Source organism: Heterocephalus glaber, unplaced genomic scaffold (assembly GCF_053883595.1).
Source record: "Heterocephalus glaber isolate CG9 unplaced genomic scaffold, H.glaber_assembly_v1.0 deba00000546, whole genome shotgun sequence".
In the NCBI taxonomy this organism is placed as follows: Eukaryota; Metazoa; Chordata; class Mammalia; order Rodentia; family Bathyergidae; genus Heterocephalus; species Heterocephalus glaber.
In genome coordinates, this window is record NW_028258147.1 from 40,403,483 (window position 1) to 40,429,207 (window position 25,725).

The following is a 25,725-nucleotide window of genomic DNA, read 5'->3' on the forward strand; positions in this document are numbered from 1 at the left end:
TAAACATTTCTATGGTAAGATGTGTAAACTTTTATAGATTTTTTATTTTTGTATTTTGCTATAGGATTTCTTAAACATACAGCAAAGTCCAAAGACTTTTACAGTAAGCACCTATATGTGTATACCACTTGGATTCCACCATTAACTGGGGGTATTATGGCAAATGTCTGTGATAGATGCATTATGGGGACATATAACATCCACGTTTATTTTTTAGAAGTATTTCTATTAATGAATTGTTAATTTTATTATATTAAACAATGTGTACTTAACAGGAAAATAAAATATCAATGAAATATTAAAATTTTAATATGTATTGTTTAGAATACACATCAACATTTTCAATGCCAACTGTATACTTGCTTACAAAACCTAAATAAAAGCAGAAATAAATTCTTATGTGAACTACAATGAAAATACAAATAAAACTCTACCACAGAAATAATCTTTGCTTTAATCATTACACCCAAGACAGTCTTCACACTTGAAAAGTGTATGTTCCATACAAAATACACTGCATGTTCCATACAGAATACAAATAGCACCTATGGAACACGTAGTTCCATACACATACACATAGCAAGTATGTTTTGTTTTTCTATCCTTTTTTTTTTAGGGTACAGTTCACATCTTTTTTATTTGTTTATTTATTTATTTATTTTTGCACGGGAGATCTAACTCAGATCCTTGCACTTACAGGGCAGGCGGCAGAAACACTGAGCTAAATCCCTGGCCCACATCCTTTTTATTTTCCTATTGCCCTATTAAGTCTTTGTGATGTTGCACCTGCCTGTTCACCTGTCATTTCTCCAATATTCTCCACAATGTTTTGGCATAGTTCCTTGGGCAGAAACATCTTGTTCTTCCTCTATTGTAAGTAATCTTTTATCAGGTCCAGTCCCAATCCTCTAAGAACATTTCTGTATGATATTTTGCATTTTTTTTCTTTCTTTCTTTCTTTTTTTTTTTTTTCATACTGGGGATTTAACTCAGGACCTTCCGTTTGTGAGGCAGATGGCAGCACCACTGAGCTAAATCCCCAGCCCCTTGCACTTATTTTCTTTGTAAACTATGAAACTATGCCACAGATGTTTAGCATTGAATAAAACACAATCACTAGCCAATCCTTTGTGTTTCGAGTGACGTCATAGTTGCTACATAACTCATTATCTACTCTGCCTTTGGTTTTCTTGTAAAAAGTTACTATCTCTCAATGAAATTGAAAATATAATAAAAAACTTACTAATGAAGAAAAGCCTGGGACATGATGCCTTCACTGCTGAGTTCTACAAGACATTTAGAGAAGAACTATTGCCATTACTGTTTAAACTCTTCAATGAAATTGAAAGGGAAGCAATACTCCTGAATTCATTCCTGGAAGTAAACATCACCTTGATCCCCAAAGCAGAGAAAGACCCAGCCGAAAAAAAGAACTATAGGCCAATCTCACTAATGAACATAGATGCAAAAATCCTTAATAAGATACTGGCAAACAGAATGTAGAAGATCATCAAGAAGATCATACAGCCTGACCAAATGGGATTCATCACAGGGATGCAGGGATGGTTCAACATATGCAAATCAATCAATGTAATACACTATATCAATAGAGCCAAGGACAATAAACATATGATCATCTCAATAGATGCAGAAAAAGCATTCAATAAAGTCCAACACACGTTCATGATAAAAACCCTACAGAAAATTGGAATAGACAGTCTCTATCTCAACCTGATAAAAGCCATCTATGAAAAACCAACAGTCAATATTATACTAAATGGGCAAAAACTGAAATCCTTCACTCTAAAATCAGGAACAAGACAAAAATGTCCACTATCACCAATCCTGTTCAATATAGTTTTGGAAACATTAGCCACAGCAATTAGACAAGAGAAAGAAATAAAAGGAATAAAGATAGGAAATGAAGAAGTCAAATTGTCATTATTTGCAGATGACATGATACTCTGTATAGAAGACCCCAAGAACTCCACCAAAAGTCTTCTAGACTTAATAAACAAATTCAGTCAAGTAGCTGGATACAAGGTCAACACACAAAAATCAATAGCTTTACTCTACCCGAACAACAGACTCACAGAGGAACTGGAGAAACAACTCCCTTCACAATAGCATCCAAAAAACTCTAATACCTAGGAATCAACCTAATGAAAGAAATCAAAGACCCCTGCTCTGAAAACTATAGCACTCTGAAAAAAGACATCTAAAATGATATCAGAAAATGGAAAGACAGAGGCCCCCCTGTGCTGAGGGGGTGAGCCTCTCAGGCTGCTGCACCACTGCCCCCACCAAATGCTGAGGAGCAGAGCCCCCCGCCCCCCAGCACAGAGGAAGTGAGCTGCTCAGGCTCCAGTAGCACCCTCACCCCACCTGTGCTGAGCCATTACCTGGATCCATATCACAGAGTTGCAGGGGTCATAAAGGACATTGTTCTGAGCAGAAGTGAGCAACAGAAAGAGGGCCTCTCTGAGGCTCCTTGTTGAAAACTGAGGCCCACTGGAAAAGTGAAAAAAATCTCTGCAATAAAGGCACACCAGACTACCTTAGTTGGGGGAGCAGCAGTGTGGACCAGAGCAGCATGGCTGCAAGCAGATCCCAGCCAGGGCTCTGCTCCAACCCCAGAGGTTCAACCTGATACCATCTATAAGTGCATGAGACCCTAGCCAAAAGCTTGCTCACACAACAGGAACTGGGGTGCACAGCCCCCAGCCAAAGGCCCTCCCAGACAACAAGTACATAGGGGCCCTAGCCAGCGGCACACCTAGATACCATCCCAAGTGTGCGTAAGCCCCAGCCAGGAGCCTTCCCTGACAACAGGTCAGCACAGGGATCTAGAAGGCCACCATTCTGAACCCAGGAATTAGTATACTGGTGAGCAGCAGAGAAAAGGCTGCTTTGTGGCTTGCTGAGAATTGAAGACCACTAAGTGTGCAAAACATTGCCTCAACAAAGGCACAGCAGGCTGCATCTGTTGAAATGAGGACACATGTAAACAAGTCTCAAATACAGAGTTCCAGATCACCTAAGGCACCCCCAAAGGGAAACAAGATGGAATAATCTGATACCCAACCACCTGGACTCCCTGAATTGGCAAAAAAAGAGGATCTGGAAAAAATGAAATCAGAAATAATTTCTCACAAAACAGCAGAGGTGGTGCCCATAGTACAAGACATGATTAATTAATCTACAGAGGACACAGATAAAAAATAGAGGATCTGAGAAAATGATGGAATCCTAACATAGGAAACAAATGGAATCCATAAAACAGATGCAAACAGATTTCCAGGAGATTAAAAACTCCATTGAAACTTTATGCAGGAGAATGAGCCAATATGAGGACAGAATTTCAGATATAGAAGATAAGATTGCAATTAGCGACCAGGAAAAGAAAAATTTCTTTAAAATAATAAGGGACCATGAGAAATCAATCCAGCAGCTGGAAGACAATGCCAAGAAGAAGAACATAAGACTGATCAGAGTCAATGAAGAAACAGAAGAGAGTTCAGATGACATAGAAAAAAACTATTCACAGAAATGATGGCAGAAAACTTCCCAAGCAGGGAAAAAGAACTTGACATACAGATAAGTGAGGCATATAGGACTCCAACTAGCTGTGATAATAAAAAATCCACACATAGGCATATATAGTTAAGATTTCAGAAACCCAACAGAAGAACAAAATTTTACAAGCAGTGAAAAGAAACAAATCACATACAAAGGAAAGTCCATCAGAATCACAGCAGACTTCTCAGTGCAAACCCACAAAACAAGAAGAGCTTGGAGTGACATATTCCAAGCCCTAAAGGAAAACAGCCTCCAACCTAGATTGATGTACCCTGCAAAACTATCTTTCAAAATTGATGGGGGAATAAGATACTTTCATGACAAAGAGCACCTTAGGAACTTCATGAATACCAAACCAGCACTCCAAAAAATTTTAGACAATATTCTAGGAAAAGACAACGAGAGGGCCAGGGGTTTAGCTGAGTGGTTCCACCAGCTGCCTGACAAGTGCAAAGTCCCAAATTTGATCCCTGGTAACAACAACAAAAAAAGACGACAAAGATCACAACCCCAGGAAGCCCAGCAGAATGAATCCATTGGGCACAACAAGAAATTGAATGCAAATGGGGAGAATACAACAAACAGAAAGAGTCATGACAATGAGAAGTCAATATGTGTCAGTTATAACCATCAATATTAGTGGTCTCAATTCACCAATCAAAAGAAATAGACTGGCAGAATGGGTCAAGAAGCAAGATCCAACAATATGGTACATAGTAGAAACACACTTAATTCAAAAAGAAACACATACACTGAAAGTTAAAGTGTGGAAAACAATACTCCATGAAACAGGAATCCAAAAAAAAAGCAGGAGTAGCTATCCTCTTTGCAGATCAAGTGGATTTCAAACCAACACTGATTAAGGCAGACAAAGAACACTACATCTTTGTAAAGGGAACAATCCAAAAGGAGGAGATGACAATTGTAAATATATGTGCACCAAACACCAGTGTGCCCAACTATATAAAAGAAATACTAACAGACATAAAAAATCAAATAAGCACTAATACAATAGTATTGGAGGACCTCAATAACCCACTGTCACAAACAGGTAAATCAATTAGACAAAAAATAAGCAATGAGATACTAGAACTCAAACTCTTGAACAAACGAACTTAATAGATGTTTACAGAGTGTTCTACCCCACGAAATCAGAAAAATACACAGTCTTTTCAGCTGCACACAGGTCGTTCTCCAAAATAGACCATATGCTCACTCATAGAACATGTTTAAGTAAGTGGAAAGGAATTGAAGTTATCCCCTGTGTATTATCAGACCATAGTGCGATGAAATTGGAGATTAATAGCAAAAGAAACCACAAGAACTCAATAAACACGTGGAAATTGAACAACACACTTCTGAATAACCAATGGGTCACAGAGGAAATTAAAGAAGAAATCAGACAACTAAACTTGCTGGAAGATAATTTAGGTAGACCTCTTGACGACATTGGCACAGGAAAAGGCTTTATGAATAAATCCTAGCAGAAGAACGAGCACAAAGAATCAACAACTTGGATCTCATATTATTAAAAAGCTTCTGCACTGCAAGAGAAACCATCAACAGAGCTAACAGACAACCTACAATGCGGGAAAAAATTTTTAGCAGCTGTACCTCAGACAAAGGACTACTATCTCGAATCTATAAAGAACTTAAAAAAATCAGACTTCCCAAATGTAAAGACCCAATTCAAAAATGGGCATCTGAAATGAACAGACATTTCTCAGACAAAGAAGTAAAAGCAGCAAATAAACATATGAAAACATGTTCAGTATCACTGGTCATTTGAGAGAGGCAGATGAAAACAACACTGAGATTCCACTTCACTCCAGAAAGAATGGCTGCTATCAAAAAAATCAACCAATAACCAATGTTGGAGGGGTACTGGGGAAAAAGGAACCCTTCTCCATTGTTGGTGGGAGTGTAGATTGGTGCAACCACTGTGGAAATCAGTATGGAGATACCTCAAAGAACTAGGACTGGAAGTCCCATTTGACCCAGTTATTCCTCTGCTGAGGATCTTTCCAAAAGAATTAAAAGAATCTGGATTGTAGCAAGATGGCATCCTCTGTGTTAGGGAGAGCTGTGAGAGCCACCTCAGGAATCTTACGGCCTGTGAATATTTTGGCATCTTCGGTCTATCGAAACTATACCAGGAATGCCTGTCTCAATTCTGCACTGTTCACTGGACATTTTAGTCTTACTCACATACCAGTTGTTTCTTCTGCTCCCAGACTTGTCACATCAATCAGAAATCTGACATATGGATATACTGGAATGATCCTCAATAGAGTGGCTCCCTTGCTTCCCAACGTCCTGATGGTGTCCGTCAGAACTCTAACGTACTGCAGCACACGAAAAGGCAAGAGAAAGACTGTGAAAGCTGTTATCTATCGGTTTCTTCGACTTCATTCTGGCCTTTGGCTGAGGAGAAGGTATGGTTATAAGAAAAAATTATGGAAAAAGACAGCTGCAAGAAAAAGACGCTTGAGGGAAATGGTGTTCTGCAATAAAACCCAGAGTAAACACTTAGATAAAATGACGACATCCTTCTGGAAGAGGCTAAACTGGTATGTTGATGATCCTTATCAGAAATATCACGATCGAACAAACCTGAAAGTATAGATCAGAAGTTTTTAATTGTTACTGAATCTGTATCTTTGTATACATGATGTCTTTGCAAAAATGACATGTAAAAACTTAATGTAAGTTTTACCATCTGATATGTAAAGATAGAGTACAAATGTTCAATTTATGAGAGTTTTAACTGAATAGATTAAACATTCCCACATCTGGTCAAGTAACTAGATGTTTAAAATTGTGTATTATTTTTAACAAATGGTAATGGCTTCACTAGATGTTCCAATTAGGCTTATTTAGAAATCTCAAGTAAGGAGAAACACGAAAAGACACAAGTTAGCTCAAACAATGTGACAGTGTAGTATTACATACGTGCCTGGGAACTCAGGGACCAGCTCCCCAGGTTTCCTCCCACCCAGAACTCACCCCAGGCCTCAGGAAGAGCAGAATTGGATGGTGCTCCTCAGCAAGAGATCAGAGATCTTTAGGTTCAGATTCTGCCATGCATGTGACTCCATTCTCTTACATCATCGACTCTGCTACTCACCAGCCTCTAATCCACAGCTTTTGTTTACATAGTTTCTGTTCCATCATAACAGGTTTGCCTTACACCTTTGAGGTTCTTTTCTACCTCATGACCACAGCTCCTGTCTCCTCTCTTGAAGCAGCAAGAGTCTAACTGGGCCAGCTTCCATTTTTACCCTGGGTGCTACCATCCAGTGTAGGTGTTGGCTGTTCTTAGGTCAGGAACCCATGCTGACCCACTTTGTTGTGTTAACAGATTTGTGGGCAGCACAAAATAGTTCTGTGAGCAGTTTTGCTTAGAGGTGAGCATGGATAGCAACACACTTAGCATCCAGTATACTAGTTCACTGTGCTCATGACAATTTTCATTTAGTTGATTGGAGCAAGATTTTTTTTATAGAAGAGTAAATGAAATAGTCTTTCAGTATGCCCTTTATTGACACAGAAGAGGCTAAGTGATGATAGTCAAGTTTTGAAGCTACTGTATTTCTTAAATGTTAGTGTATCTGTTTGAGATTTCCTATTTTCATTTGTAAGGATAGACTTTTTCCAAATTTTCCAAAAATGCACTGTAGAAACTAAAGGGGAAAAGTAATTTCAATCATTTTAGAAATGATGTAAGAGTTCAGCATTGTTTATTTGAAGAGAGGCAGTAATACTTATAGTCCAAGGCAGTGGTTCTCAGCTGTCCCATCAGAATCATCTGGGAAAGCAGAAGCACTTCACCTGGTTGAAAACCATTGCTAAACAGAACTATGAGTGGATTACTGTTTTAAGTTGTTTAGTATAATAGTTGGTAGTGGTGAGATGAAGTTCCTCTATTGTTAGTAGAATAGATACCAAATTGAAATTTTATGGCTTACCAAGCCAGAAACATTAGGGAATTCTTGAAAGCAATGTGTGTTCATTAAATGGAGAAGGGGTAGTAATTGAATGTTCTAAAATCAGAGGGCCAAGTACATGTCTGTTAATGAGACCAACAAATACAGAATGGCATGTGATTTGAGATGAGGTAGGAGCCTGACAAATGGAGTGGCATTCTGTTTTGGTGAGTTTTCCTTTTTTCACACTTCTGCGATGGCAGAAGCCACCACTTCTAAGGCTCTTGCACTTCTCCCTACCTGCTGCTTCTGCCCTCCAGCACACCTCTCGTGGTGGGATGCACTCATGTCTGCAGAAGCTGAGGAGGAGAACACTTTCCCACAAGGTCTCTGTTACAGGGGCCGTAGAGCACCTTGGTTTCTCTTGTAGGCCAGGGACAGACAGGATAGAGATGAGGGCCGCCAACCAGGGCCTTGGCATTCAGAGATGGGCTGATAGGCACACTTTTGAGGGGAAAGGAACTTTAATGCATACACTTTCTATTTTGTGGGTAGGAGCGCTTGACCATAAAATAGCTTTCATTAAGTTAGAGTACCTGAATGATGTATATCAGTATGGAGATACCTCAAAGAACTAGGATTGGAAGCCTCATTTGACTGAGCTATTCCCCTGCTGGGCATCTTCTCCAAAGAATTAAAAGAATTAAACCACAGGGATATATGTGCACCCATGTTCATAGCAGCACAATTCATGATAGCGAAAACTTCGAAGCAGTGCAGTTGCCCATCAACTGGAGACTGGGTAAAGAAAATGTGGTTTTCTAACAAAATGGAGTACTACTCAGCTATAAAAAATGAGACATTAGAGACATTTATAGCTAAATGCATGCATATTGAGGCCAAACTCTTCAGTGAAATAAATAGGATACACTTGTGTAAATACTAAGTAGTTTCTCTAGTGTGAGAAACTGAAAGTGTAAATAAGGACTAAAAGGCACAATAGGTAATGTGAAATAGGAAGAAGAGGGGCAAAGGGGAAGGGGAAGTGGGAGGGGTGGGGGAAAGGAAAGAAGGGAATGGAATTAATATGAGAAAATGAAAAACTGGAAACAAAGTCTTTGTAAATAGGGAGAGATGGAGAGGTTGATGGGAGGGCACAGGAATGGGGAAAAAATCGGAACCAAGAGAGATTATGTAAAAGTGCACATTTCCAATGATGAATGTCATTATATTGCATACCTAAAATATGCCAATAGTATTAATAAAAAATTAAAGGCCAGAAAACAACATTTCGTGCACTAGGACCCCCAAAACAAGGAAGGGTAGCAATTCTAATACCAGACATGGTAAACTTGAAGTTAAAACTGATTAGAAGAGATGGAGAAAGTCACTATATACTAGTTAAATGAGTAATCCAAGAAGAAGAGATACCATTGATAAACATGTATACACCAAATACAGAAGCACCTGTCTTCATAAAACAAACCCTGCTGGAATTGAAAGATCAGATAGACACTAATACAATCATGGGAAGGGATTTTAACACTCCACTTTCACAAAGAGATCAAGCAAATAAATAAATCAATAAGGAAATTTCAGGGCTAAACCACACCCTAGAACATATGAAGTAATAGATATATACAGATTAATCCACCCCCTATGATAGAGTATACATTCTTTTCATCAGCACATGATACTTTTTAATAGGACTTGTTACTTTTTCCAAAATAGATCACATACTGGTACACAAAGCCTGCTTAAGTATTTATAAAAGAATATAAATTACCCAGTGCATTCTATCATATCACTGTGCTATGAAAATCAATGACAGAAGAAATTTTGGAAAAGGCAAAAGCTCATAGAAAATTAACCGTATACTCTTAAATAACCAATGAGTTGCCATTGAAATTAAATAAGAAATTAAAAAATGACAATGATGGCATAACTCCTTGAAACTTCTGCAACACTATGAAAGCAGTTCTAAGAGGAAAATTCATCACAATCAATGCTCAAATTAAGAAAACATAGCAAACTCAAATGGAAAACCTTACAAGAAAACTTTAAAAAAATTAATTTTAGGGTCAGGGATGTAGCTCAGCAGCATAGCCCCTGTCTGGCAAGCACGAAGTCCTGAGCTCAATCTCTGGTTAAAAAAATTAATTAATTAATTTTATTGGTACATTTTAGATATTCATAATGATCACATTCATCATAGGGGATTTTTACCTGTGGATAATATATCTTGATTCTTATTTTTCCCCAATTCCCTCCCCTCCCTCCAACCCTCTTCCCCCCTTATTTAGCAAAGCATAGTTTCCATTTTCCTAGTATTCTCTTTCTCTATTCTCTTTTTTCTTTTTCATTTCTTTTCTTTTCACTTGCAATTCCCTTGCTCCCCTTGCTATTTGAACATTTTCTTTCTATTTCATATTGTCTATTATACATTTTGGCCCTTGTTTACCCTTCCAGTTACTCACGCCCAGAGAAACTATGCAATATTTACACATATGTTTCTGATTTATTTCACTTAAAAGCATAGTCTCAGAGTACATCCATTTACCTAGAAATGTCTCAAGTTTTTCCTTCTTTATGGCTGAGTAGTATACCATTGTATAAAAACAACCACATCTTTTTTCATCCATTCCTTAGTTGATGAGCAGTTGGGTTGTGTCCAAGACTTATCCACTACAAACTATCACTATAAACATGGGTGCACATATATCATTGTGGTATGATGCTTTTAATTCTTTTAGGAAGATACCTAGAAAGGGAATAGCTGGGTCAAATGGGACCTTTAATCTTAGTTTTTGAGGAATCTCCATCTTGATTTCTATACTACTTGTACCAGTCTCTACTCCCAGCAACAGAGGAGAAGTGTTCCTTTTTCCCCACATCCTCACCAGCATTTGTTGTTGGTTGATTTATTGATATTAGTCATTCTTTCTGGGGCAAGATGGAATCTCAGCATTGTTTTAATTTTTATCTCTTGAATGACCAGTGATGTTGAAATTTTTTTCGTATATTTATTTACCATTTGTACTCCTTCATCTGAGAAGTGTCTGTTTATTTCAGGTGCCCATTTTTGGATTGGGTGGTTAAATTTGGGGGTTTGATTTTTTTCAATCCTTTGTATGTTCTAGATATTTGTCTTTTGTCTGAAGACCAACTGGCTACAAATTTTTCCCACTCTGTGTTGTCTCTTCGCTGTGATGGTGATTCTCTTTGTTGTGCAAAAGATTTTAGTAGGATGAGATCCTAGTTGTTAATTCTTTGTATTATTTCCTGTGCAGTCTGGTTTTCGTTCATGAAGTCTTTGTCTACTCCATGTCCTCAAGGGTTCTACTTATTCTCTCTTCCAGCAGATTTAGTGTTTCTCTTTTAATATTTAGATCTTTGATCCATTTTGATTTTAGTTTAGTGCGTGGTGAGAGATATGCATCTAGTTTTAGTCTTTGGCACACAGAAAGTCAATTTTTCCAGTATCACTTATTAAAGAGGCTATCTTTCTTCCTGTGAACATGTTTGGGCCCTTTGTCAATGATAAAGTGGCTGAGTGTGTTTGAGGTTGTTTCTGCATGTTATAGTCTGTTCCATTGATTCTCATATCTGTTTTTTTTTTTTTTTTGCCAGTACTGTGTGGTTTTTATCACAGTAGCTCTGTAATATAATTTCAAATCAGAGATTGTGATGCCTCCTGCCTTGTCTTTTTTGCTGAGAATTGCTTTTGCTATTCTAGGTCTCTTCTGGTTCCAAGTGAATTTTAAGAATTTTTTTTCTAGCTCTTTGAGGTATGCTAATGGTATTTTGATTGAGATTGCATTAAATCTGCATAACAATTTTGGGAGTATGACCAATTTAGGAGTATTGGTTCTTCCTACCCAAGTGCAAGGGATCTTTCCATTTTCTGATATCCTCTCCAATCTCCTTTTTCAGAGTATATAATTTGCAATCTAATTATCCTTCACTTCCTTTGTTAGATTGGTTCCTAAGTATTTCATTTTTTAATTTTTATTTAAACATTTTTAATATTATTTTATTGGTACATTTTAGGTATACAATATAATGACATTCATCATTGGAAATTGGCACCTTTTTTTAATCTCTCTTGGTTCTTATTGTTCCCCCTTCCCCTGCCCTCCCTTCAACCCCTCCATCCCTCCCTATTTACAAAGACTTTGTTTCCAGTTTTTCATTTTCTCATATTAATTGCATTTCCATCTTTCCTTTTCCCTACCCCTCCCACTTCCATTTCCCATTTGCCCCTTTTCTTCCTATTTCACATTATCTATTACAACTTTTAGTCCTTATTTATACTTTCAGTTTCTCACACTAGAGAAACTATTTGGTATTTACACATGTGTGTCCTGCTTACTTCACTTAAGTGTATCACCTCAATGTGCATCCATTTAGCTATAAATGTCTCTAATTTCTCATTTTTTATGGCTGAGTAGTACTCCATTTTATAAAAAAACCCCACATTTTCTTTATCCAGTCTGCAGTTGATGGGCATTTGGGCTGCTTCCAAGTTTTAGCTATTACAAATTGTGCTGTTAAGAGCATGGGTACACATATATCACTGTGGTATGATTCGTTTAATTCTTTTGGGAAGATATCCAGCAGGGGAATAGCTTGGTCAAATGGGACTTCCAGTCCTAGTTCTTTGATGTATTTCCATACCGTTTTCCACAGTGGTTGCACCAGTCTAGACTCCCACCAGCACTGGAGCAGTGTTCCTTTTTCCCCACATCCCCACCAGCATTTGTTATTGGTTGATTTCATGATAGAAACCATTCTTTCAGGGGTGAGGTGGAATCTCAGCATTGTTTTCATTTGTATTTCTTGAATGACCAGTGATACTGAGCCTTTTTTCATACGTTTATTTGCTACTTCTACTTCTTTGTATGAGAAATGTCTGTTCATTTCAGATGCCCATTTTTGGATTGGGTCTTTAAATTTGAGAGGTCTGATTTTTTTAAAGTTCTTTATAGATTCTAGATAGTAGACCTTTGTCTGAGGAACAGCAGGTGAAAATTTTTTTCCCACATTGTGGATTGTCTCTTCACACTGTTGGTGGTTTCTCTTGCTGTGCAGAAGTTTTTAAAAAGAAGAGATCGCACTTTTTAATTGTTTGTGCTAGCTCACAGGCAACTGAGGTTTTGTTCATACAATCTTTTCCTACATCAATATCTTCAAGAGTTCTACCTAACCTCTGTTACAGCTGATTCAGGATTTCTCTTTTTATATTTAGATCTTTAATCCATTTTGATTTTAGTTTAGTGCATGGTGAGAGATATAGGTCTAGTTTTAATCTTTGACAAGTCGAAACCCAATTTTTCCAGCACCATTTATTAAATAGGCTATCTTTCCTCCAGTGAGGGTATTTGGCTCCTTTGATGGCTGAGTGTGTCTGGAGTTGTTTTGACATCTTATCATTTGATCCTCTGGTCCTCAGGTCTGTTTCTTTGCCAGTACCATGCTGTTTTTATCACAGTAGCTTTGTAGTATAGTTTCAAGTTGGGGATTGTGATACCCCCTGCCATGTTTTTGTTACCTAGAATTGCTTTTGTGATTCTGGGTCTCTTCTGGTTCCAAATGAATTTTTGGATTGTTTTCTCAAGGTCCGTGAAATATGCTGCTGGGATTTCAATTGGGATTGAATTGAATCTATATAGCAATTTTGGAAGTATGGTCATTTTCACTATATTGATCCTTTCTACCCAGGAGCAGGGGATGTCTTTCCATTTTCTGATATCATCATCAATCTCTCTTTTCAGAGTGCTATAGTTTTCAGAGAAGAGTTCTTTGATTTCATTTGTTAGGTTGTTTCCTAGGCATTTCAGATTTTTAGATGCTATTGTGAAAGGAATTGTTTGCCTTATTTCTCTCTCAGTGAGTCTGTTGTTCGTGTAGAGGAAAGCTATTGATTTTTGTATGTTGACCTTGTATCCAGCTACTTTACTGAATTTGTTTATTAAGTCTAGAAGACTTTTGGTGGAGTTCTTGGGGTCTTCTATACAGAGTATCATGTCATCTGCAAATAATGACAATTTGATTCTTTCATTTCCTATCTTTATTCCTTTTATTTCTTTCTCTTGTCTAATTGCTGTGGCTAATGTTTCCAAAACTATATTGAACAGGATTGGTGATAGTGGACATCCTTGTCTTGTTCCAGATTTTAGTGTGAAGGATTTCAGTTTTTCACCATTTAGTATGATATTGGCTGTTGGTTTTTCATAGATGGCTTTTATCAGACTGAGGTAGAGACCATGTATTCCAATTTTTTGTAGGGTTTTTTATCATAAATGCATGTTGGATTTTGTCAAATGCTTTTTCTGTATCTATGGAGATAATCATATGGTTTTTGTCCTTGGCTCTATTGATATAGTGTATTACATTGATTGATTTGTGTATGTTAAGCCATCCCTGCATCCCTGGGATGAATCCCACTGATCAGGGTGTATGGTCTTCTTGATGATCTTCTGCATTCTATTTGCCAGTATCTTATTAAGGATTTTTGCATCTATGTTCATTAGTGAGTTTGGCCTATAGTTCTCTTTTTTGGTTTGGTCTTTCTCTGCTTTGGGGATCAAGGTGATGCTTGCTTCCAGGAATGAATTTGGGAGTATTGCTTCCCTTTCAATTTCATTGAAGAGTTTAAACAGTAATGGCAATAGTTCTTCTCTGAATGTCTTGTAGAATTCAGCAGTGAAGCCATCAGGAACTGGGCTTTTCTTAGTTGGTGAGTTTTGAATTACATTTTCAATTTCATTGAGTGATATTGAGTTGTTTAGAATTTTTAGGTCTTCTTTGTTCAACTTTGGTAATTCATATGTATCTAGGAATCTGTCCATTTCTTCTGTGTTTTCCATCTTATTGGCATATAGGTTCGCAAAGTGGGTATTGATGATCCTCTGGATATCTGCTGGGTCTGTTGTAATTTCACCTTTTTCATTCCTAATTGCATGGATTTGGGCCTTTCCTTTTTCAGATAATGTTGGCTAAGGGTTTGTCAATTTTGTTTATTCTTTCAAAGAACCAACACTTGGATTCATTGATTTTTTGTATCCTTCTCTTAGTCTCCATTGAATTCATTTCTGCTCTGATCTTTATGATTTCCTCCCTTATATGAGCTTTGGGTTTGTCTTGCTCTTCTTTTTCTAGAAGCTTGAGGTTCAGCATCAGGTTGTTTAATTGGGCTCACTCTGTTTTCCTAATATGTGTATTTACTGCTATAAATTTCCCTAGTAAGACTGCTTTCATTGTGTCCCATAGATTCTAATATGTTTTATTGTCATTGTCATTTAACTGAAGGAACTGTCTGATTTCTTCTTTCATTTCCTCTGTGACCCATTGGTTGTTCAGAAGTGTGTTGTTCAATTTCCATGTGTTTTCAAAATTTTGCAGTTTCTTTTGCTATTGATCTCCAATTTCATCACAGTATGGTCTGATAATGTACAGGGGATAACTTCAATTCCTTTGCATTTACTTAAACATGTTCTATGAGCCAGTATGTGGTCTATTTTGGAGAATGACCAGTGTGCAGCTGAAAAGAGTGTACATTCTGATTTTGTGGGGTGGAACACTCTGTAAACATCTGTTAAGTTCATTTGTTCAAGAGTTCAATTGAGTTCTAGTATTTTATTACCTCTTTTTTGCTAGTTAATTTATCTATTTGTGACAGTGGGTTATTGAGGTCCCCCACTACTATTGTGTTAGTGCTTATTTCATTTTTCATGTCTGTTATTATTTGTTTTATATAGTTGGCCACACTAGTGTTTGGTGCATATATATTTATGATTGTTATCTCTTCCTCTTGGATCGTTCCCCTTACAAGGGTGTAGCGTCCTTCTTTGTCTCTCTTAATCAATGTTGGTTTGAAATCCACTTGTTCTGCAAAGGGGATAGCTCCTTCTGCTTTTTTTGGGTTTTCGTCACATTGAGTATTGTTTTCCACCCTTTAACTTTCAATCTATGAGTTTCTTTTTGAATTAAGTGTGTTTCTTCTATGTAGCATATTGTTGGATCTTGCTTCTTGACCCATTCTGCCAGTCTAATTCTTTTGATTGATGAATTGAGACCACTAACATTGATGGTTATAACTGATGCGTATTGACTTATCATTGTCATGACTTTTTCTTTTTGTTGGATTCTCCCCCTTTACATTTAATTTCTTGCCATGCACAATGGATTCATTCTATTGTGCTTCATGGGGTTGTGATCCTCATTGTCTGTACCTAGGATATTATCTAAAAGTTTTTGGAGTGTTGGTTTGGCATTCATGAAGTTCCTAAAGCGCTCTTTGTCATGAAAGTATCTTATTTGTCCATCAATTTTGAAAGACAGTTTTGCATGGTACATCAATCTGGGTTGGAGGCTGTTTTCCTTTAGGGCTTGGAATACATCACTCCAAGCTCTTCTTACCTTGAGGGTTTGTGTTGAGAAGTCTGTTGTGATTCTGATGGGCTTTCCTTTGTATGCGATTTGTTTCTTTTCTCTCACTGCTTGAAGAATTTTGTTCTTCTGTTGGATTTCTGGAATCTTAACAATTATATGCCTATGTGTAGATTTTTTTTTGATCAAGGCCAGTTGGAATCCTATATGCCTCACCTATCTGTATGTCAAGCTCTTTTCTCCTGCTTGGGAAGTTTTCTGCCATCACTTCTGTGAACAGTTTTTTTTTTTTTTTTTTTTTTTTATGTCATCTGCACTCTCTCCTGTTTCTTCATTCAACCTGATCAGTCTTATATTATTCTTCTTTGCATCATCTAGCAGCTGCTGGATTGATTTCCCATGGTCCCTTAGTATTCAAAAAATTTCTTTCTTTTTCCGGTCACTGATTGCAATCTTATCTTCCATATCTGAAATTCTGTCCTCACATTGGCTCATTCTGCTGTGTATACTTTCAATGGAGTTTTTACTCTCTCTGTTTGCCTGTTTTATGGATTCCATTTGTTTCCTATGTTGGGATTCTATCATGGTCCTCAGCTCTTCTGTTTTTTTATCTGTGTCCTCTGTAGATTTATTAATCATGTCTTGCACTATGGGCACAATCTCTGCTGTTATCTGAGAAATTATTTCTGATTTCATTTTTTCCAGATCTTCTTTTGTTGCCTTTTCAGGGAGTCCAGGTTGTTGAGTTTCAGAGTGTTCCATCTCATTTCCTTTTCATGCTTCTGTAGATGATGTGGAAGTCTGGTTTTGAGACTTGTTTATGTGTTTTTTCATCACTTCCTCTGGGCTGGGAGTGGTGGAATGGCAGCCCTGAAGCCCCTTGCTCTGGGATGGGAGTGATGGAAAGGTGGCCTGGAAGCCCCTACCTCTGGGCTTAGAGTGGTGGAACGAGTATTTCATTTTTTTGATGCTATCCTAAATCATGCTGTTTCCCTAATTTCTTTCTCAGTGAGTTTGTTATTTATGTACAGTAATGCTACTTAGTTTTGATTATTAACTATCTATCCAGCTATGGTATTGAATGTGGTCATGAAATCTAGAAGTGTTTTGGTATGGGGTTGGGTGCCATTATCTCACCACTGGCTGTGGTTGTTTGCTTGTTTGTGTCCACTATCGCAGGGCAGGAGGAGCGTGTTCTCTTCCTCTTCATCTCTGGTCACAGATCAGGGGGACGCCTCCAGTGTTTTGTAGCCAGGGCCACTAACAGTGGTCCTGGGAGTGGAGTTTGGGTGGACCCAGTCCCTACTTCTCAGCAGTTCTTCCCCTAATCTGTTGTCTAACTGCTGGCTGTCTACTGTGACTGGAGAGCCCTTCCGTCCTTTCACTCCAGGTCATTGGGAGTGAAGCAACCCTGAGGCTGTTCTGTTGTTGGAGTTCAAACCCTGAGCCTCTTTAAACAAAATAGTAACTGCACCCACCCACTGCTGATCCACATGAGCCATTCCACCTCACTCACCTACTTTTGTTCCCAGAGTCCAGTTGTGGAGCAGTGTCTCATGCTCTTACTGCTGCCTCTGACTGTACAAGACTCTTTCAATTCACACACTTTCTTTCCTCTGCAGGCTGCTGGTTTCCAGACTGTGGGGACTTTGTCTTGGAGAATCTGTGCTGCTGGCACTCACTGCTCCACCATTTTTCTTCTAAACATATGTTTTCATTTGTAAGAATATGATTTGTAGTAAAAATAAAAGTATTCTATGAACAGTTTTTTTTGTTGGTACTGGGTATTGAACTCAGGACCATGTGGTTGCGAGACAGGCACAGTGCCACTGAGCTAAATCCTCAGCCCCTGAACACTTTCATTTTTCTTGAATTGACATTTGTGAAAAAAAGTACTGGTTGACACTACAGTAGACCTTTGTTTGAATTATTCAAGAATAATTCCTCAGATTCATTTCTTATGGCAAGTCTGATATTTGCCAAGTGTTGTTAGGTTTTTAATTAGATCTTCAATTTCACTGACTGATATTAGGTTATTTAGAATTTTTATATCTTTTTGATTCAGCTTTGGGAATTCATATGTATCTAGAAAGCTGTTCATTTCTTCTCTGTTTTCCATCTCTTTAGAATACAGGTTCTCAAAGCAGGGATTGATATTCTCTTGCATTTCTGCAGAATCTGTGTGATTTAACCCTTTTCACTCATAATTGCATGGATTTGAGACTTTCCTTTTTTGGATAAGGTTGGCTGGGGGTTTATATATTTTATTTAATCTTTCAAAGAACCAACTCTTTGATTCCTTGTTTCTTTGTGTTGTTTTCTTAGTCTCATTTGCATCAATTTCTGCTCTGATCTTTATAATTACCTCCTTTATATGTGCTTTGTTTTTACCTTTCTCTTCTTTTTCTAGAATCTTGTGTTCCAACATTAGGTTATTTATTTGAGCCCTCTCTGGTTTTCCTGATGTAGGAATTCAGAGCTATATATTTCCCTCATAGACCGCTTTCATTGCATCCCAATAGATCCAGTGGATCATATTGGCATGATTGTTTTAATTGTAGAAACTGTGTAATTTGTTCTTTAATTTCCTCTGTGACTCATTGGATGTTCAGGAGGGTGCTATTTGATTTCCATGTGTTATTCTATTTTTTGTGGTTTCTTTTGCCATTGATTTCCAATTTCATTGCACTATGATCTGATAATATCTATGAGATAATTTCAGTTTCTTTGCATTTACTTAAGTGTGTCCTATGACCTACTATGTAGTCTATTTTGGACAAAGTCCCATGTGCTGCTAAGCATGTATATTCTGTTGTTGTGGGGTAGAACACTCTATAAATATCTATTAATTCTTTTTGTTCAAGGGTTTGGTTGAGATCTGATATTTCTTTGTTGATTGTTTTTGTCTAATGATCTATTTGTGAGAGTAGGGTATTGAGGTCCCCCATTACAATTGTATTGATGCTTATTTTACTTTTCATATTTGTAAATATTTGTTTTATGTCATTGGTGCACTGATATTTGGTGCATATATATTTATGATTGCTATTTCTTCCCCTTGGATTGTTTCCTTAACAAGTATGTAGTGACTTTCTTTGTCTCTCTTGATCAGTCTTGGCTTGAAATTCATTTTGTCTGCAAATAGAATAGCTACCCCTGCTTTTTTCTGGGTTCCTGTTGCATGGAGTGTTGTTTTCTACTTTTTGACTTTCAGTCTATGAATTTCTTTTTGAGTTAAATGTGTTTACTGTATGCAGCATATTGTTGGATCTTGTTTCTTGATCCATGTTGCCAATCTGTTTGTTTTGATTGTTGAATTGAGACCATTTACACTGATGATTATAACTGATATGTATTGACTTATCCTTGTGATATTATTTTCCTGTTATTGGTTCCCTTTATTTATTCTCCATTTAATTACTTGCCTTGCCTGGTGGATTCATTCTATTGGGGTTTATGGAATTGTAATCTTCATTATTTTTCTCTAGTATCCTTCAGAATATTTTATTTTTGGGGGGGGGTACTAGGGATTGAACTCAGGAACTTGTGCTTGCCAGGCAGTTACAATGCCACTGAGCTATATTCCCAGCACCTCCTTCAGAATATTTTGTGGTGCTGATTTGACTGTCATGAATTTCTTCAGGTGTTCTTTATCATGGAAACATCTTATTTTTCCATCATTTTTAAAAGACAGTTTTTCAGAGTACATCAATCTGGGTTGGACATTGTTTTGTTTTGGAACTTCAAATATTTTACTGCATGCTCACCCTGGCTTGAGGGTTTGTGTTGAGAAATTTGCTGTTATTCTGATGGGAGTTCTTTTATAGTTGATTTGTTTCTTTTGTCTAACAGATTTTAATATTCTATTCTTGTGTTGAATTTATGGAATCTTGACTATTATATGCCTTGGTGGAGATTTCTTTTTTGATAATGGCTAACTAAAATTCTATATGCTTCATTTATCTGTACGTGAAATTCTTTTTCCATGCTTGGGAAGTTTTCTCCCATTACTTCTGTGAAGAGGATTTTCATGTCCTTTGTCCCTTGTCATCCTTCTAGACACCTTCCCCAAAGAGCTTAAGACATCATACTACAGCAATTCATGCACAGCAGCACAATTTGTAATATTCAAATCCTGGAAGCAGCCTATATACCCATCCATAGATGACTGGATAAAAAAAATGTGTTATCGATATATAATGGAATACTACTCTGCTACAACAAATGACAGATTTGAGACTATTGTAGGAAAATGGATACATCTTGAAAATATAATGTTGAGTGAAATAAACCAGACACAAGCTTAAGTACCATATGGTATCTCTCATTTGAATGAGGCAAAGTACAAAGAAAGAGACTAATAAAGGATGGATAGCAGGGGACAAGGAGATAGATTTCTTGCAAGAGGAAAGCCATCCAGGGGAAAAAGGATGAGGGGTGAGGAGGAGAGGAAGGAGAAATAAGTAGAATAAAGATATGTCATGTACAGGAACCTAATAACCTCAATTAATGTAAACATTATAGGATATGAATGAGCTAAGATTAATAATATCAGCAAGAATGAAAAATGGGATAAGGAATTGGAGGAGGAGGGATGGGGGAGGGAAGGGAAAGTGGCTTAAAAAGAAACAAGCTGTGGTATGTCATGCAACCACACCCCAATATGACTATAAACTTCATGAATTGCAAAGATGAACTAAAAAAAATTAACAAAGTCCTGCACTGTTGTTTGGGCATTGTGCTATTTGCGTGAAGATGAAAGGCATCTATTTCTGTGTGGTTTTTCTTTTTGGTACTGGGGATTGAACTCAGGACCTTGTGCTTGTGAGGCAGGCGCCAGAACCACTGAGCTAAATCCCCGGCCCGAAAGGCATCTATTTCTGTTGTCAGGAGGCAGATGAGTTCAGTTATTAAATTCTTGGGTGTATTTAAAACAATTCTGTCATTAAGCCAAAATGCAAATTAGGCTTTGATTGACACTTTTTGAAAAATATAAAACATAATGCAAATAATCTGGATGGGGCGCTTTTGTACTTAATGTGAAGTATGTAGATACCTTTTGAGCACTTCTTAACAGTTTTTTTGAGAAAGTGACTTATAAGGATTGGTACTACATATCATTCCTTTTGACATGTACATTGTCATCACTAATCCTTGGATCTTGCTGTATTGTCACCTAAATTGGTACAGATATTGATGAAAGTCTCTAATGGATAATCATAACACTCTTGGTCACATGATTTTCCTGCAGCTTGAAAGTTCTTTTAAAAAGGTATTCAATGCCTGAGGCTATAATTGCTATCTTTTGAAAAGCACCAGTATCTGTTTTAGATTGATTTCCCTGCTTTAGGAAATGAGTCAGTAGCTTCAGTTCTGATGGTATTAGCAAAACAAATAAAACCTGTATAAACGTTGTATCTTGAAACACGTGTTCAACAGCTAGCAGCTTATGTGATTCATCCCCATAAATTGTTAGCGTCACAAATTTCATGGTCGTCTCCAGCAGCTGTTTCTGTAGTATTTGCAGTTATCATTTGTCTAATTCAACCCTAATTGAATTCTGCTTTTCTCATGGAGGCATTTATATTCAAAGTGGTGACTTCTTTCCATAGATGCATAGGGAGAGTCTCAAGTTTGGAGATGGACGGTTTAGTAGAGACTTAAGCCATATGTACTATGTTGGAATTTGTGCTAGCAGTTTGAGCACTAGTTCTGTGTGCCTGTGAACTTAATGCTGCTTGTTGTCCCATTCCACTTTGACTTTATGGAGAATTAATTCCATCTATTAAGCAAAGGCTACTAAGTTAATGGTATTTTCTGTGCAGAAATTAAACTTTTACTTTTAGACTTTAGCTAAGGAAATTGTCCAGTAGGTACTCAGCTACTTAAAAAAAAAATCAAAATTATTCATCATTAGACAACTAGAGCTTCTGCTGGTTTTGTAACCTACTAAAATGGATAGGCTGTTGAACATTCCACATTCAAAAGTTTTGTAGGGTGTTGGGTAATGGGGAATCCTCAATGTTTATTTTAAAATAAATAAAATAAGTTCTTGACTTAAAAGAAATTTTGTCATTAACAGTAGCCCTGCAGAAGATTCATGGAGTAAGGAAAATATTTTAAAAAAATATTTAAGCCCCAGTACTATTTGATTTGAACCTTTTCTTGTAGAGAATGCCTTTTGTATGTCCTTGGGAGGAATGTACTCAAAAATTAGACTTTGATGGATCTGGGTTTATCAAGATAGGAGGAGTGGGTGCAGTGAATGAACTGTTCCCATGGATGGTAATGAAGTATTTACCTCTTAGAGCACACTGTTTGTGTGTGCTCTTCCACAATTTACTTGGTACTTGAATGAGAAAATGTTGTCATGGCAATGGTGTAACAAACAAGGCAGAATTACATGCAGATGAATCATAAATTTATATGCGAGACAAAGAAGCAAATGTTCTCCTATTAAGTCTGGCTTTATTAAGTTTAAAAAGTACAGCAAACATTTTAATGAGGATTTGTTACTGTTTTTCATAAAAAAATGAAGGAGGTGAATAGGAGGGTAAAAGATGTGGATTATATTTCCATAAGTTATCACAAGGCTGCTGTCACAGTCTTACCTACTAGGGTGCCAGCTATTTACAGGATAGGGTTGGATGTGTTGTATCCTAGAACAAGTAGTGGAGGAGAACACACACACACACACACACACACACACACACACACACACACACCACAGCAGGAAACTGTCTTTTCATCTGGTTAAAAAAGCCAGATATACAAATCATTCCTTTCAGGAGTTTGAGGTAGAGAGAGAAGTGATTGCATATGTGGTTCCTAAAGCACTATGGTGATCCACTGTGAAGGGCAGGAAAATCAGAGGGTATCCGGCTGGAGCAAAGCAACACTAAGTGTCTGTGATCCTCCAGGAATCTTTTTGAGGTACATAAAGAGAGACAACATATGTGGGCCAGAAAACTGTAGGTTATGACTATATATCATTCATTATTCAAAGAGGTGAGCCATGTCCTGGTGCTAGGAAATGATCATGTTTTATACTTTTTTTTTTTTTTTTTGTACCAGGGATCAAACTCAGGACCTTGCGCTTGTGAGACAGCTGTGCTGAGCTAAATCTCCAGCCCTTATACTTTTTTTTTTTTTTTGATAAAATACCTTCTGTTGATACAGAGCTCTATGTACTGATGCTCACGCTCATAGCTATGAGTCTTACCTAAGTGGTTCTCAAACTTTAGTCTCCATCATAATCACCTAGAGGGCTTGTTAAATTACAGATTGTTGAACCCTCCTCCAGGAGCTTTTGAATTTGTGTTACTAATGAGATCCAAGAGGCTGGTGCCTGTGGTCTCACACTTTGAGAACTGTCACTTTAGCCACAATTCACCTGATAGGAAGGCTGGGAACATTGGTGCTATGGTTTCAGTGTATCCTACAAAAGTTCATGTGTCGGAAATGTAATCATTAAATTTATGTGTTGATGGTATTGGGAATGGAGTGTCTGGGAGGTAATTCAGATCACATGAGATCCTGAGAGTGGAGCTCCTATGATAGCATCAGTGGCTTTCTAAGAAGAGAGAGAGAGAGAGGCCTGAGCAAGCTCTCTTGTTGTCTCACCCTGCTATACTTTGGCTATGTTGTGCTGCACTGAGGAGGCCCTCATCAGATGCTGGCTTGAGCTCTTGGATTTTCCATCCTCCAGAACTATGAGTTCAATAACTCTATTCCTCATAAGTTACCCAGCTGTAGGGTTCAGTCATAGCAATAGAGAGTGGACCGTTGGTCTTCTGGTTTCTTCTCCCTCCTCACTAAATGGCTAGGCATATGAAGCCATGCTTCTTAGTGAATGACCCCTCAGCCAGCCACATATGCACCATGGAGAAGCTTATTATGGAGGAAAATTCCATACCCTACCCTAGTCCTCCAAACCAGAATTTCATTCCACAAGCTCCCCAGTGTGATGCATATGCACATTAGAGTCTGTGGAGCACAGCTGTAAGAGACAGACTGCCAACTTGGGGGTCGAGATCTCTGAGTTGTAGCCCAAGTTCAAGGGTCTTATTTGGTTTCACAGCATGGGCTGGAATGGGCTAGTGACCTACAAGTTTCTTGCCAGCTCTGAAATGCTGTAAATCCAAATCATGACCTGACATGCTCTGCTACTTCAGAAGACTTCTGAGAAGCATGGGCCTCAGGGCTCTGGATCTTTGAGCTCCTTCTCCCTGCTGCCCCTGTCCTGTGTGTGAGCTGGGGTGAATTTCTGTGGGAGGACAGTGCAGGCTGAGGACAAGACATCCTTCCATGTACTGAAACTCCTCGGAGCTCGGTGTATAATCTCTTCTCTTGAATTAAACCATGAACAGTCTGGGGGGAAGTACATCCAGCCTTGCAGCATTGTCTATTAACAAAATTCTTGCCCTGAGTTGCCTTTAGGAAAGTAGCTAGGGGTGGGTGGGGAGGTCTTGACTATCCCCTGGTAAGTCCATTGTAGCGCTGTGTACAGTTCTCCTATGGTATCCATGAGGAATTGGTCCTAGGATCCCCGAGATTAATAAAATCCACAGATGCTTAAGTCCCTTGCATCAAATGACAGAGCATTTGTGCATAGGACCTAGGCATGCACATTGTCCCATAAACTTTAAATTATCTCTAGATACAATACCTAAAACAATGTAATGCTATGTAATAATTGTTATGCTTGTTTAAGGAAAATGAACAAGAAAAAGTCTGTACATGTCCAGTACATGTTCAGTACTGAGTCAATCTTTTCCATTTGTGGCTGATTGGATCCCAGGGTGTGGAACCTATGGATTAGGAGGCCTGAATGTCCTTACTTTTCATATGGAAACACCCCCCACACCAGTAAAATCCTACTTTAAGGGGATCTTGAACATTTCCACAATATAGATGCATTAAAATAAAATTGAATGCATTTTCAGATTTTAAACTTGAGTTAATTAAAATAAGATGGGTATGAAAGATAACTGGTGTCCCAAATTAATAGACCGGATTTCCTATGGAAATGTTTGATCTGCTTGATAGGATAAACTAGTCTTAAAGACTCAGACACATCAGTTTTCATATAAAGTGCAATGCTCACAGGATTGCATTTTATATATTCCTTAAAAAGCCCACCATCTTCACATTTTATTAATTTAAATCTGCTTTCTCCCAAATCTGTTCAAGTGAAATAAATATTTTTTGATGATGGAATATTCTTCTTTGCATCTGGAGAAGTTTGATTGCTAGATCAATTTGTTCAGCTGTTATTGAAACTTTTGACTTTGTCAGATATTGGCAAAAGGTGATTTGGACAAAGACTATGATCATGCATTGCCCAAAAGTTTCATTTTCCTTGTGATCTCTTTCTTGTTCTTTTGTCCCCTGGCAGTTTAGTTTCTACTGTCAAAAGATCTCTGCTTGCAATTTCTCTCTCTCTTTCTCACTGAAGATTGAACCCAGGTTCTCTGTAGTGAGCTTACATTCCTAGCCCTTTTTTGTTTTATATTTTGAGAGAGGGTTTTGCTAAGTCACTTGTCCAGGCTGGATTTGAACTTGTGATCCTCTTGCCTCAACTTCTCAAGGTGCTGGGATTATGGGTGTGTGCCACCTCATTATTCTTTGCCAGGCTGGTGTTGGAGCAGTTTTCTGGGAGAAATGGCTCCCTGGAAAGGAGGCAGGGCATTGGTATTTGCTGATGGGGGAAATACAGTACTGCAAAAAAAGATGGAGTTAGGTCTTCTGTGGACTGGCTCAGGGTCAGAGGTGAAGGGAAGACACAACCTTGGTAGAAATACCTTATACCTTGGAGCTTCAGTGGCTT

The 25,725-nt window shown here is 37.8% G+C and overlaps 1 protein-coding gene and 1 pseudogene across 4 annotated transcripts in view; both read left to right on the plus strand.

The window, feature by feature from the left end:
• Rmi1 (RecQ mediated genome instability 1) overlaps positions 1 to 25,725 on the plus strand; it is a 262,437-nt gene that overhangs the window by 124,547 nt on the left and 112,165 nt on the right. The window lies entirely within an intron of this gene.
• LOC101719104 (large ribosomal subunit protein bL35m pseudogene) lies at positions 5,493 to 6,350 on the plus strand (annotated as a pseudogene).